Source organism: Salvelinus namaycush, chromosome 12 (assembly GCF_016432855.1).
Source record: "Salvelinus namaycush isolate Seneca chromosome 12, SaNama_1.0, whole genome shotgun sequence".
Classification (NCBI taxonomy): domain Eukaryota; kingdom Metazoa; phylum Chordata; class Actinopteri; order Salmoniformes; family Salmonidae; genus Salvelinus; species Salvelinus namaycush.
Genome location: NC_052318.1, coordinates 23,019,378 through 23,035,881, shown reverse-complemented (window position 1 = coordinate 23,035,881; position 16,504 = coordinate 23,019,378).

Here is a 16,504-nt window from a genome sequence, read left to right as displayed (position 1 = left end):
AGGACTTATTCAGCTACAGTACAGTAGCTGGCTAAACTAAGCTAACTCTGGTAAAGCTAACTGTGTGAAGCTACTGAACAGGCTAGCTAGTCAACTCCAAGGACAAACTACTGACCACAACCACAAAACTACTGACCACAGCTACTGATCACAACGGCTGACCATAACTACTGAAGCACACAACTACTTACAAAAACCACTGACCATAACTATTGACCACAACCACACAACTATTGACCACAACTAATGAACCACACAATTACTTGCCAAAACTAATGACCACTATTGACCACTACCATAACTACTGAAGTCTATGTATATAGGGCAGCAGCGTCTAATGTGCTAGTGATGGCTATTTAACAGTCTGATGGCCTTGAGATAGAAGCTGTTTTTCAGTCTCTCGGTCCCAGCTTTGATGCACCTGTACTGACCTCGCCTTCTGGATGATAGCGGGGTGAACAGGCAGTGGCTTGGTTGGTTGTTGTCCTTTATGATCTTTTTGGCCTTCCTGTGACATCGGGTGCTGTAGGTGTCCTGGAAGTGTCGTATAATTATTGGTCCAATAATATTTCTCAGATACTAGAACTTGTGAATTCAAAGTAGAATTTATTACAAAGTAAAAAGCCGAGCTGGTCCATGGATCAACTGTCTTCCCAGCCTCGGCACACTCCTTTTATACAGTTTTCATCCTTACATCACATACATAGTTACTCCTCTTTATGTTAATAATCAACTATTTTTGGCTTCGCGCCACTATTGTTTTCCCACCCTAAATTCTTCTTTGAGGTGGGCTTTTTCCCGCCTCTACAAATCATTTAACACTCTACAAATCACTGAACCGATTATGTTGGTGGCGCAACATATTGGTGAAAAAAATTATAGGGGCCTAATACCAGGCTGCAGTCACAAGTTCATTCATTATATAGATTATATCACCACCGACCAGGCTATAGTCATAAGTACATTCATTATATTGATTAAGACGTTTCTTATCTATGTATGCATCTGGATTACAATGTGTGTCTATTTCTTTTGTATATTGTTTTTTCTTATGCTTTACAGGTGTGGTTACAGGTTCCTTTAAAGCTTTTAATGATTCTGTTTCATTACATTATTACTTCACAATATGCTACTGAAAAACCACCATAGAGGGCAGGTAGTTTTTCCCCAGTGATGCGTTGGGCAGACCGCACCAGCCTCTGGAGAGTCCTGCGGTTGCGGGCGGTGCAGTTGCCGTACCAGGCAGTGATACAGCCCGACAGGATGCTCTCAAGTGTGCATCTGTAAAAGTTTATAAGGGTTTTCGGTGCCAAGCCAAATTTTTCAGCCTCCTGAGATTGAAGAGGCGTTGTCGCACCTTCTTCAACACTGTCTGTGTGGGTGGTCCATTTCAGTTTGTCAGTGATGTATATGCCGAGAAACTTGAAGCTTTCCACCTTCTCCACTGCAGTCCCGTCGATGTGGATAGGGGGGTGTTCCCACTGCTCTTTCAGCTCCTTTGTTGACGTTGGGTGTGAGGTTATTTTCCTGGCACCACACTCCCAGGGTCTCGTCATTGTTGGTAATCAGGCCTACTACTGTTGTGTCGTCTGCAAACTTGATGATTGAGTTGGAGGCATGCATAGCCACGCAGTCATGGGTGAACAGGGAGTACATGGCTGAGCATGCATCCTTGTTGGACCCCAGTGTTGAGGATCAGTGAAGTGGAGGTGTTGTTTCCTACCTTCACCACCTGGGGGCATTCCGTCACGAAGTCCAGGACCCAGTTGCACAGGGCGAGGTTCAGACCCAGTGCCTCGAGCTTAATGATGAGCTTGGAGGGTACTATGGTGTTGAATGCTGAGCTATAGTCAATGAACAGTATTCTTACATAGGTATTCCTCTTGTCCAGGTGGGCTAGCGCAGTGTGATGGCAATTGCATCGTCTGTGGATCTGTTGGGACGGTAAGCAAATTGAAGTGGGTCTAGGGTGTCAGGTAAGGTAGAGGTGATATGATCCTTAACTAGTCTCTCAAAGCACTTCATGTTGACAGAAGTGAGGCATAGTCATTTAGTTCAGTTACCTTTGCTTTCTTGGGTACAGGAACAACAGTGGACATCTTGAAGCATGTGAGGACAACAGACTGGGATAGGGAGAGATTGAATATGTCTGTAAACACTCCAGCCAGCTGGTCTGCGTATGCTCTGAGGGTTAACACGCTTAAATGTCTTACGTTTTTAGCGGGCCGTGTCGGTGGCACTGTGTTATCCTCAAAGCGGTCAAAGAAAGTGTTTAGCTTGTCCGGAAGCAAGACGTCGGTCTCAGTGACGTGGCTGGTTTTCCCTTTGTAGTCTGTGATTGTCTGTACTGACCAGGTACAGATGCTAGAATGACGTAGTGAAGTCAGCACGTTCCTAATGTGGATGACAACCTCCCTGCAAAAAAAACTGCCCAGTTTGACAATGTTTCTCAGAGTTATCAATAAAATGTGTTTTTGACCTATGGCATTGCGAGTACCCCCCAGGGGTACCCCCATTGGGGATAAGCCAAATAAAAATGTGATTGACAATTCAAAATTCAAACAGTACATTTATATTTTCCAACGGGGCTATACATTTGGGTGAGTTTTGTTTCTCGCCTGAGTAGCCTCGTTTCACTGCCAAAAAATGTAATGAAACCATCTATTGTTCAGCGAAATAACAACACAATGTCAACTACGGGTAGCCTAGTCAAATAATTAACATCCAATCACATTAACCGTTACTCTCTTGTGGGAAACCTTCACTCTTGCGCAGACATTTAGAAACGAAACATGACAATTTGAAAAATAAACCACGGGAGTTTTTTGAGCAAGAATAAAGACGACTTTTGAGTAGTAAGACATGTATAAAAGTGTAACCGATGTGAAATGGCTAGCTAGTTAGCGGTGGTGCGTGCTAATAGCGTTTCAATCGGTGACGTTACTTGCTCTGAGACCTTGAATTAGTTGTTCCCCTTGCTCTGCAAGGGCCGCAGCTTTTGTGGCGCGATGGGTAACGATGCTTCGAGGGTGGCTGTTGTTGATGTGTGCAGAGGGTCCCTGGTTGGGGCGAGGAGCGGGACGAATGCAATACTGTTACATTGATGCTGTTGACCCGGATCACTTATTGCTGTGGAAAAGGCGGGTGACTGACAGCTTGAAAGACGTTCTGGACACTACAATGAAAATGGTTAACTTTGTTAAAGCAAGGCCCCTGAACTCTCGTGTATTTTCTGCATTATACAATGATATGGGCAGCAACCATGTAACACTTTTACAACATTCAGAAGTGTTCTGGTAATCAAAGGGGAAAGTATTGACACGTTTTTTTAAATTGAGAGACGATCTTAAAGTTTTCTTTACTGAATATAATTTTCACTTATCTGACCGCTTGCATGATGACGAGTTTCTCACACGACTGGCCTATCTGGGTGATGTTTTTTCTCACCTGAATGATCTGAATCTAGGATTACAGGGACTCTCGCAAGTATTTTCAATGTGAGGGACAAAATTGAGGCTATGATTAAGAAGTTGGAGCTCTTTTCTGTCTGCATTAACAAGGACAACACACAGGTCTTTCCATCATTGTATGCTTATTTGTGTGCAAATGAACTCAAGCTTACGGACAATGTCAAATGTGATTTAGTGACGCACCTGAGTGTGCTGGGTGCGCAATTACGCAGGTACTTTCCCCGAAACGGACGACACGAACTGGATTTGTTATCCCTTTCATGCCCTGCCTCCAGTCCACTTACCGATATCTGAACAATAGAGCCTCATCGAAATTCCAACAAGCGGTTCTGTGAAAATTGAATTTAATCAGAAGCCACTGCCAGATTTCTGGATAGGGCTGCGCTCAGAGTTTCTTGCCTAGGCAAATCGTGCTGTTAAGACACTGATGCCCTTTGCAACCACGTACCTATGTGAGAGTGGATTCTCAGCCCTCACTAGCATGAAAACTAAATACAGGCACAGACTGTGTGTGGAAAATTATTTAAGACTGAGACTCTCTCAAATACAACCCAACATTGCAGTTATGTGCATCCTTTCAAGCACACCCTTCTCATTAACCTGTGGCGAGTTACTCACAATTTTTGATGAACAAATAAGGTTATATATGTAAGATGGCTAAATAAAGATCAAAATTATTGATTGAATTATTATATTATTATTTATGCCCTGGTCCTGTAAGTGCTCTTTGTCACTTCCCATGAGCCGGGTTGTGACAAAAACTCACACTCATTCTTATGTTTAATAAATGTATCGTATAGTGTGTGTGTGGCAGGCTTACATTGATGGCAAAAAAACAACATTTGAGAGTGCGCTAACCCTGGTGCTGGAGGGGCTACGCAGCTGGAGGTTGAAGGTTTGAAGGGGTACAGGACTATAAAAAGTCACAGCATGCTACAGTATGTTAAAAAAACGGGCCTGGAAGTGTTTTTCAGTTGTAGAGTTGTGTTTAGTTGTTTAAGGTTCCAAACATATGTCATTTTGTAACCCATCTAGTGACTGCATAGGTTTTAAGTATCATGCTAGATAGTCTTGGGTGTTAGCCTGGGAGAAGTTACAAGAGAGACGGGTGGGACAAAAGTAACAATGTAAACTGATGACCTGGAATAAAATAAAACATTTAAGCACAGGCCGTTGTCTCTTCTAGTTGATATTGCTTTTATAATGTTAGCAAAATATCAACAAGTGACAATGTATGAAAGTTATATATGACAACATTAGCATTATGCCTTAATCAATTGACTTGATGGATCAGCTTCTCACATAAGCTTTTATTGACATCTTCGTGGTTAAAATGTATTTAAGCAGTAAGGCCTGAAGAGGTGAGGTATATGGCCAAAAACGCGACGCAATGCGGAGTGCCTGGACACAGCCCTTAGCAGTGGTATATTGGCCATATATCACAAACCCAGAGGTGCCTTATTGCTATTATAAACTGGTTACCAACGTAATTAGAGCAGTACAAATAAATGTTTTGTCTTACCCGTGGTATAAGGTCTGATATACCACAGCTGTCAGCCAATCAGCATTCAGGTCTCGAACCACCCGGTTTATAATTATCTTTATGATTCCGGTGGTCAATTACCTTATGTCAAGCCATGAAAAGGTGATAAGCATGATGAGTTGCCATTTGTGAAGAGAATAAAGAAGTTTATTCTATCAAGACAGGACGAGTGCGCATGACAATGACAGCTGGAGCTCACCTGATTGGTAGGGCTAAGCATGGACTCATTGAAAATGGTGAACAACATCTCCTACTACATTCCCACTAAAGTGAGATGAGAAAATTATGGTTAATATAGCTATTATGTGATCCATTTTAGTCCAATTAATATTGTAAGGCAAAATATTGCGATGTTGACGCATGGTTAATTAAAAAAAAAAATCTTACCTACAGCATTAATTATTCAAATTGACACAAACATGAAATTATGGCTGATAGTACATTTGTTGAAAGTAATGAGCATTACAAACCAGAAACATGGAGATAAGACAGATATTGTGCACTTCTCACCAGCTGTTACTTCCATCCCAAGGCTGTTACTGTCACGACTCCTACCGAAGGTGGCTCCTCTCCCTGTTCGGGTGGCACTCGGCGGCCGTCGTCACCGGTCTACTAGCTGCCACCGATCTCTTTTCCCTCTTCTGTTTGTTTTGTCTGTTTAGTTTCACCTGTTCCTTGTTGAGGTTGATTAGTTGGGCTATTTAAACCGGTAGGCCCGCCTGCTCTTTGTGCGGGCTTAACTATTTTTCCCACTGTGTGGCAGTACTATAGTGTTGGGCATTTGTTATTGTGCGCCCGGTATTCTTGGCGAGCGCTATTTTTCCCCTGTGCGTAATAAACGCTATCCTGAACTTTCTGCCCCCGCACCCACTACGCCCAGAGCGTTACAGTTACTCCATCCCAACCGGCAGGTACAAAAGTAAGGTTGCGGTAGTTTTGTTTTTGGTCTATTTAATTTAAACTAATTTACCCTATAAATTAAATTACAGTTGCTAATAGTAGAGGAAATATATAAGTTGTTTGTCATCAAATATGGTGACCCTAGCTCTATCGATCTCTGAGTAATTAGGGAAAAAAATAATTGTAACTCTTGAACCATTCAAACTAGAAACACCAAACCATCTTTCACATGTTCAGGCTATCCTGTCCTTTCAACCAACCAACCAATCAATCAATCTTTTAAACTATAACCAGTCAACTACTGCAGACACTACCACTGACTTTCACATGTTCAGGCTATTCTAACTTCAAATTCTTTAAAACTTTTACAACTACAGTACCAGTCAAAGTTTGGACACACCTACTCATTCAAGGGTTTTTCTTTATTTTTATTATTTTCTACACTGTAGCATAATAGTGAAGACATCAGAACTATGAAATAACACATATGTAATCATGTTGTAACCAAAAAGGTGTTAAACGAATCAAAATATATTTTCTATTTGAGATTCTTCAAAGTAGCCACCCTTTGCCTTGATGAACAAGGCAAAACATAAATATATGACAAAATACAGAACAGTTATAGATGAGGACATTAAATAAATAAAATATATACACTGAATATATAAATATATTGTTTCATGAGCTGAAATAAAAGATCCCAGAAATGTTCCATACGCTTATTCTTCTAAAATGTTGTGCACAATTTTGTTTACATTCCTGTTAGTGAGTATTTCTCCTTTGCCAAAATAATCCATCCACCTGACAGGTGTGGCATATCAAGAAGCTCATTAAACAGCATCACCATTACACAGGAGCACCTTGTGCTGGGGACAATAAAAGGCCACTAAAATATGTAGTTTTGTCACAACACAATGTCACAAGTTTTGAGGGAGCGGGCAATTGGCATGCTGACTGTAGGAATATCCACCAGAGCTGTTGCCAGAGAATTTAATGTTAATTTCTCTACCATAAGCTGCCTCCAACGTTGTTTTAGAGCATTTGGCAGTACATCCAACCAGCATCACAAGCACAGATCACGTGTATGGCATCGTGTGGGCGAATGGTTTGTGGATATCAACGTTGTGATACCAATGTTGGCAGTGGGGTTATGGTATGGGCAGGCATAAGCTACAGACAACGAACACAATTGCATTTTATCGATGGCAATTTGAATACACAGAGATACTGTGACGAGATCCTGAGGTCCATTGTCGTGCCATTCATCCGCCTCCATCACCTCACATTTCAGCATGATAATGCACGGCCCCATGTCGCAAGGATCTGTACACAATACCTGGAAGCTGAAAATGTCCCAGTTCGTCCATGGCTTGCATACTCACCCATTGAGCACGTTTGGGATGCTCTGAATGTACAACAGCGTGTTCCAGTTCCCGACAATGTCCAGCAACTTCGCACAGCCGTTGAAGAGGAGTGGGAAAACATTAGATAGACCACAATCAACAGCATGATCAACTCTGTGAAGAAGATGTGTCGTGCTGCATTAGGCAAATGGTGGTCACACCAGATACTGACTGTGTTTGTGATCCACGCCCCTACCTTTTATTTAAGGTATAATGTGACCAACAGATGCATATCTGTATTCCAAGTCGTGAAATCCATAGATTAGGGTCTAATGAATTTATTTCAATTGACTGATTTCCTTATATGAACTGTAATTCAGTAAGATTTTACTGATGCCTGCAAAAACAATATCCCCACCAATGCCCAATGGGGCACTCTGTTCACAACGTTGACATCAGAAAACCGCTTTCCCACACGGCGCCATACACGCTGTCTGCCATATGCCCGGTACAGTTGAAACAGGGATTCATCTGTGAAGAGCACACTTCTCCAGCATGCCAATGGCCATCAAAGGTGGGCATTTGCCCACTGAAGTCGGTTACGACGCTGAACTGCAGTCAGGCCAAGGCCCTGGTGAGGACAATGAGCACGCAGATGAGCTTCCCCGAGATGGTTTCTGACAGTTTGTGCAGAAATTCTTTGGTTGTGCAAACAGTTTCATCAGTTCATGGCTGATCTCAGATGATCCCGCAGGTGAAGATGGATATGGAGGTCCTGAGCTGGCATGATTACACTTGGCCTGCAGTTGTGAGGCTGGTTGGAGGTACTGCCAAATTCTCTAAAATGACATTGGAGGTGGCTTATAGTAGAGAAATTATCATTCAATTCCTTGGCAACAGCTCCGGTGGACATTACTGCAGTCATCATGAATTGCATGCTCCCTCAAAACTTGAGACATCTGTGGCATTGTATTGTGTGCAATTTCTTTTGTGGCCTTTTTCTGTCCCCAGCACAAGGTACACCTCTGTAATGATCATGCTGTTTAATCAGGTTCTTGATATGCCACACCTGTCAGGTGGATGAATTATCTTGGCAAAGGAGAAATGCTCACTAACAGGGATATAACCAATTTTGTGCAGAAAATTTGAGAAAAATACGCTTTTTGTACATATGGAACACTTGTGGGATCGTTTATTTCAACTCATGAAACATGGGACCAACACTTACATGTTGCGTTATACAGTTAAATTAAATCTTTAGAAAGAGGAGAGGCGATGTGATGTTTTTTAATCTATTTTTTAAAGCTAAACTTGCTTTTTGCCTGAGTAACCTCTGGTGGCAGAGCATTCCATGATGAAGTGGCTCTATACATAACTGAGCGATGCATTAACTTTTTAGTGACGGGGCAGTATTCGGATGAATGACGTGCCCAAAGTAAACTGCCTGTTACTCAGGCCCAGAAGCTAGGATATGCATTTACTTGGTAGAATTGGATAGAAAACACTATGAAGTTTCTAAAACTATTAAAATAATGTATGTGAGTATAACAAAACCGATATAGCAGGCAAAAACCCGAGGAAAATCCATCCAGGAAGTGTGATTTGTTTGATGTGAGTGGTTTTCCATTGAATGCCTATTGACTATGTAATTGGTTAGGGCCCAGATTGCAGTTCCTATGGCTTCCACTAGATGTCAACAGTCTTTAGACATGGATTCAGGCTTGTTTTCTGAAAAATACATTTTGGTTAGGGGACTGGGGAAGCATGCAGTACTGGTTTGTGCGCCCTTCGTCCTTTTTCCTTTCTATTGAATACGCTATTGTCCAGTTGAAATATTATCGATCATTTAGATAATTGACACTGAGTATTAGTTATAAACATCGTTTGACATGTTTCGACAAACTTTACCGGTACTATTAGGATGTATTCGTCTGCATGTTTTGACCGCCTTTGAGCCAGTGGATTACTGAACAAAACGCGCCAACAAAACTGAGTTTTTGGGATATAAAGAGGGACTTTATCAAACAAAACGTCCATTTATTGTGTAACTGGGACCCTTCTGATTGCAACCAGATGAAGATCTTCAAAGGTAAGTGATTCATTTTATTGCTATTTCTGACTTTCGTGACTCATCTGCTTGGTTGGAAAATGTTTGTATGCTTTTGTGTGCGGGGTGCTGTCCTCAGATAATTGCATGTTATGCTTTCGCCGTAAAGCCTTTTTGAAATCTGACAAAGCGGCTGGATTAACAAGAAGTTAATATTTTAACCGATGTATAACACTTGTTTTTTCATGAATTTTTATTATTGTAACGCTCGTCTTTAGGTGGAAGAGAGGAGGACCAAGGCGCAGCGTGGTAAATGTTCATGATGTTGAATTTTTATGATATTCCAACAAAACAGAACACTGACAAAATACAAAACAACAAAACGACGTGAACAGACTTGAACTTGAGAACATATAAACATGAACGCACGAACAGGAACAAAACAAACGAAACAGTACCGTGTGGCGAACAAACACAGACACGGCAACAATCACCCACAAACAAACAGTGAGAACAGCCTACCTTAATATGGTTCTCAATCAGAGGAAACGTAAAACACCTGCCCCTGATTGAGAACCATATCAGGCTAGTTGACAACCCTAAACCAAACATAGAAACACATAACATAGAATGCCCACCCAGCTCACGTCCTGACCAACTAAACAAGGCTAAACAAAGGAAATAAGGTCAGGAACGTGACAATTATTACTATTTCTGTCATTTGAATTTGGCGCTTTGCAATTTCACCGGATGTTGTCGAGGTGGGTCGCTAGCGGCACGCCTGTGCCAAAGAGGTTTTAAGTCAATTTTTGTTTTGGGTACAATGAAGAAACCCATAGTGGTGTGTCTGGTGGAGTATGTATGTCTGTTTGAAGTATATGCAAATAGAAGGTGGTGAGGTAGAGGATGATTGGTGGAGCCTGTAGGCCGCTGGGCTGGGATCCATGGGACTGGGGGATTGTGGTATTTAACCTGTAGGATTGGTTTGATCTACCCCCACTCGGGGTGCGAACTGGTCTCTGGGGGGTTGTGATCATCTGGGGAGGCCGGGATGGCCTGGGTTGGGTTGAGGCCTGGGTTCAGGTTGAGGCCAGGGTGGCCGCTTGGTAAGCTGCTTTGGCCACTTGGGAAGTCACCCACCATCTCAGATTGTTCTGAAATTGTTTCTGTTAGAAACAGATGAGATTAGCATTCCTGCAACATTATTTTGTTGAAATATAATTTAATCTCTGAGAATTTAAGCAAATTGATTTCACCCAAATTGGCTATTATAATTTATAGGATTCATATAATATTGAATAAATATAGTACCTAACATCCAACTTATTTCCAACAATGAGTTAGACATGAGGAATCCAAACAGATGGTCAAAAGCCACCCCACACACCAATCCCACCCCAACAACAAGTATATCAAAATCAAATCAAATTTTATTTGTCACATACACATGGTTATCAGATGTTAATGCGAGTGTAGCGAAATGCTTGTGTTTCTAGTTCTGACCATGCAGTAATATCTAACAAGTAATCTAACAATTTCACAACAACTACCTTATACACACAAGTGTAAAGGATTGAATAAGAATATGTACATATAAATATATGGATGAGCGATGGCCAAACGGCATAGGCAAGATGCAGTAGACGATGCAGTAGCCACTCAATGTTAGTGATGGCTGTTTAACAGTCTGATGGCCTTGAGGTAGAAGCTGTTTTTCAGTCTCTCGGTCCCAGCTTTGATGCACCTGTACTGACCTCGCCTTCTGGATGATAACGGGGTGAACAGGCTGTGGCTCGGGTGGTTATTGTCTTTGCTGATCTTTTTGGCCTTCCTGTGACATCGGGTGGTGTAGGTGTCCTGGAGGGCAGGTAGTTTGCCCCCGGTGATTCGTTGTGCAGACCTCACTACCCTCTGGAGAGCCTTACGGTTGTGGGCGGAGCAGTTGCCGTACCAGGCGGTGATACAGCCCGATAGGATGCTCTCGATTGTGCATCTGTAGAAGTTTGTGAGTGTTTTTGGTGACAAGCTGAATTTCTTCAGCCTCCTGAGGTTGAATAGGCGCTGCTGCGCCTTCTTCACCACGCTGTCTGTGTGGGTGGACCATTTCAGTTTGCCCGTGATGTGTACGCCGAGGAACTTAAAACTTCTCTACTACTATCCCGTTGATGTGGATAGGGGGCTGCTCCCTCTGTTTACTGAAGTCCACGATCTCATGCTTCAAGAGGGCCACCATTGTTCCTGTTCCCAAGAAAGCTAAGGTAACTGAGCTAAATTACTATTGCCCCGTAGCACTCACTTATGTTTGACAAGTAGTATGGAGCTGATTGTAATGTATTCGGTGATGTTTTTTCCCCCGTTTGTAGAAATTAGTTATTGAAGTTGTTGGGTTTATGTCCCATCCTACATCCTGCTATTATCAGGTTCTTCCCACTAGATGGTGCTGCTCCTGCTGAACATCTAACCAAAATCGTTCATATTTTCTAATAAAACATTGTAACAATTTTAATTTGATGGTACCATTCATTGGATCGAAGTCAATTGCATTCTGACTTTACAATATCCTCTTTTCTTAAATAATGTTGTGTATTTTCCATGTAAAGTTGAACTTGGCTTGGTTAATTGTCTGGATAAATTTGTATTGATAGACTCTCCAGCTCCACTCTCTAATCAAATGGCTATTTGCATTGCCTCTTCTATCCTATCATCTCTTCCTTCTGCTAAATCCTTCTCCCTCCTGTCTTCTGATTCCACCTCTTTGACCCTACTCTCCTCCTTTTCCGCAACGTATGACTCGCATTGTCCCCTTTCCTCCCGGCCGGCTCGGACCTCCCCTCCTGCTCTGTGGCTGAGTGACACATTGCAAAATTACAGAACAGGGCTGCGGGCACCAGATGCGGCAGTTTGGGTTTTGCACACCCGACATGCTGCCTAGTGACTTTCCCCTGTCACAGCATTAAGCACACTGTGGTGCTACACTGAGAGCCCTGACATCCAAGCGAAAAAACCTCACAAGTGTGTGACAATTCGCCACAGCACAAATATTTTCTATAGTCAACCCTTAAAAGACGCTGCCAAACCCCCGCTAGGTAACCCTTGCTGCTACAGTGCATTCCGAAAGTATTCAGACCCCTTAACTTTTTCCACATTTTGTTACGTTACAGCCTTATTCTAAAATGTAGAATAATAGTGAAGACATCAAAACTATGAAATAACACATATGGAATTGGAATTGTGTACTAACCCAAAAAGTGTTATATTTTAGATTCTTCAAAGTAGCCACCCTTTACCTTGATGACAGCTTTGCACGCTCTTGGCATTCTCTCAACCAGCTTCACCTGAAATGCTTTCCCAACAGTCTTGAAGGAGTTCCCACATTTGCTGAGCACTTGTTGGCTGCTTTTCCTTCACTCTGCAGTCCAACTAATCCCAAACCATCTCAATCGGGTTAAGGTTGGGTGATTGTGGAGGTCAGGTCATCTGATGCAGCACTCCATCATTCTCCTTTTTGGTCAAATAGCCCTTACACAGCCTGGAGGTGTGTAAGGTTTTGTCCTGTTGAAAAACAAATTATACTCCCACTAAGCGCAAACCAGATGGGATGGCATATCGCTGCAGAATGCTGTGGTAGCCATGCAGGTTAAGTGTGCCTTGAATTCTAAATAAATCACTGACAGTGTCACCAGCAAAGCACCCCTACACCTTCTCCTCCATGCTTCACGGTGGGAACTACACATGCAGAGATCATCCGTTCACCTATTCTGCGTCTCATAAAGACACGGAGGTTGTAACCAAAAATCGAAAATTTGGACTCATCATACCAAAAGGATAGATTTCCACCAGTCAAATATCCATTGCTCGTGTTTCTTGGCCCAAGCAAGTCTCTTCTTCTTATCGGTGCCCTTTAGTGGTTTCTTTGCAGCAATTCGACCATGAAGGTTTGATTCACAGTCTCCTCTGAACAGTTGATGTTGAGATGTGTCTTACTTGAACTCTGAAGCATTTATTTGGGCTGGAATTTCTGAGGCTGGTAACTCTAATGAACTTATCCTCTGCAGCAGAGGTCACTCTGGGTCTTCCTTTCCTGTTGGATTCCTCATGAGAGCCAGTTTCTTCATCTGCGCTTGATGTTTTTTTCGACTGCACTTGAAGAAACGAAAAGTTCTTGAAATGTTCTGGATTGGGACTACACATAAATTGTGTCCTTTCTCTTTGCTTATTTGGGATGTTCTTGCCATAATATGGACTTGGTCTTTTATCAAATAGGGCTATATTCTGTATATCACTCCTACCTTGCCACAACACAACTGATTGGCTAAAACACATTAAGGAAAGAAATTCCAATAATAACTTTTAACAAGGCACACATGTTAAATGAAATGCATTCCAGGTGATTACCTAATGAAGCTGGTTGAGAGAATGCCAAGAGTGTGCAAAGCTGTCATCAAGGCAAAGGGTGGCTACTTTGAAGAATTTAGAATATAAAATATATTTTGATTTGTTTAACACTTTTTTGGGTACTACATGATTCCAAATATGTTATTTCATAGTTCTGATGTCTTCACTATTATTCTACAATGTAGAAAAAAGTACAAATAAAGAAACCCTGGAATGAGTAGTTGTGTCCAACATGTTTGACTGGTAGTGTATGTAAATAAGGTATTTGTTTTTTTTACGGTTAATAAATGTGCTAAAATGTCAACTTGTTTTCGATTTGGCATTATGGGGTATTGTGTGTAGATTAAATATTTTTTTACTCATCAGTCAATTTTAAAATAAGGCTATAACGTAACAAAATGTGGAATAAGGGTAGGGGTCTGAATACTTTCTGAATGCACTGTATATGCCTCCACAATCCAATGAGAGAACCGCTGCTTAGAGATTGCCCTGCCATGAACTGAATTAGCAAAACAGAAACTGGGAGGGCTTAAAAATAAACACTTATCTCGTAATGCGTAAAGATCTACGTCTGCCCTGTCGACTTTCTCCCATATCTGGTCAACCACCCACTGGTGTAGTCTCCACTCCTGAAGAAGAGGGCACTGCTCCACCTTGGATGTGTGTAATATCACTCATTCCCTAGAATCCGCTGCTACCAGCCAATACCCTTAGCCCCTGGCCACTCAAGGGTGACAGAGCTTCTTCCACCACCTTTGAAAAGTGAGAGGAACAAGCCGAATGGGAGTACCAAAAACGTGTCTATCGTCTTGGAATGGAATCGCAGGAACTTTGTGAAAGTACAACTTGAATTTGCTAACTCTGAGATGTTTGTTCAGGGCACGCATGTCTAGAATGGGGCGTAAACCCCCGTCCCTGTTTAGAACCAGGAAATACCGCCTGGGCTTCCGACAGAGGAACCACTCGTATTGCCAATTTCTGGAGCAGGGAGGATATTTTCTCACTTACTACTGGCGCTGGGGCCAGGGGAACAGCCGACATGATGACACTGCAAAAACTTGTGGGGCGTACAACGAATTGTAGCCTGTACCCCAACGTCATTTTCGCTTTATCCAGGGCGACACTGCTCATGCGCGCCACTGATTGGAGCAGGCAGCGAGTCTCCCGTAACCGCCATCTGAGGGAGCATGACTGGGAGATTCTTTTTTAACCTCCACCACTCTTGAAAACCTTGTCTGAATGTGGAGGGACATGTTTTATTGAACTCACGTGGAATACACAAAACTCCTGAAACCCGAAAACAATGGGTTTGAAACAATGTGTTTCGGTGCAAATGTTTGTTTGAATCCCGGTCCACTCTGGGTTCGGGGGCTTCGGCCATCTGTGATGTACCCCGATAGGTCATGGGGGTACTGTTGTCACCACAGATGTTTGGGGCAGCTGGCAAGGGAGGACCCAATGCCGTGCTAAACACTGCGCCGTGGCAGGACCATCTCTCACTTCGCCCCTGGAAGCAACGCCGCGCTTGTACCAGGCAGACAGGCATTGCGCCTGGGAACCAGGCTGGTCCGACCTGGTGCTCAGCTCGGTCCCCGGGGTAGCTCGCTTAGCCGGCGGAGCTCTGCCTGTCGGCCTTCCGGAAGGTGCCCCCCCAAAGGACCTTCAAAAGAGAAGAAAGCATGGGGCTCTACTGCGGCCAAATCCGTGCCCAGCTCCTCCAGCAACTCTGTCTGGTAGACCTGCAGCATAGTGACAGATGACAGGGATTGGGCAGCCACCCATTCTGCACGATAAACATTTTCCAGCTGAGCAGCCGAAAAGAGACAGTTCCTGTTAGAGAGTGTAGGATTCGCATTACCCACGCCCTTGTTAGCCAACAGAGCTAGGTAGCCAGCTAGCTTGCAATCCACCAGAGTCGGGTGCACCAGCCCTGCCCCTACATCCCTTTCAGATCCATGAAGGTGGCACACCCATGCAGCATAAGGTTAGCTGAATACAGGTTGGACCAGGTTGTTGTCAATTCTTCTACAAAATCTGGAAATGGGTTGGTGGTGCTTGACTATGGCAGTCACAGGGAGCAGGCACTTTCCACCGGATCTTGATGACTTCAGCCGCGGGGGTGGGCACAGCCACTTGACCTCAAAACACAAAGCCGCCCAGCGGCATAGTTCATAAAACTTGTGTGTTAGATACAAGGTTTTCCCCTGCTACTCCCGTAGCATGAGGAGGTGGCTGTCCCGGAACCAAGTCCTCTTCGCCACCCGAGAAACCCCCGGAGCCGTCCAGAGACAAAGTCATCATTCGAACCTGGGCCCTGGAAGCAAGCAGCTGTCTCACTATCGCCCTGTTGGGATGCTAGTTCCACCTGTTCCGACCACAGCCCCAAGTCTCTCTCCGGCTTCCTGCACCTCCGTCTCAGCCAAGGTAACGGCATCCGGGAAAGGAAAGTCGCCGTTGGTAACTCCAAGTTTCCTCAAGAATGCTACACATCTTTCCATGGAGTTTGCACGCAGTAGGTGGCAATGCGTACACAGACTGGTTCGAACAAGGGCTGCCTGAGCATGTTCCAAGCCGAGACAAACTACACATAAATCGTGAGTATCTTTCAGAGAACCCGGCTTAGCCATCGTCGTCTCGGTCACTTTCTTAGCCATCTTACTTATTGAACTAGCAAATTGAAGAATAACAAATTGTTTGAGATTAGGAAATGTATGCGAAAAAGTGCAAACTTCAGCACACAATGTCCAGGGGGTGAACACACTCTACCACTATGGACAGTTAAGTTGGTGCAATGTAAGACTGCCTC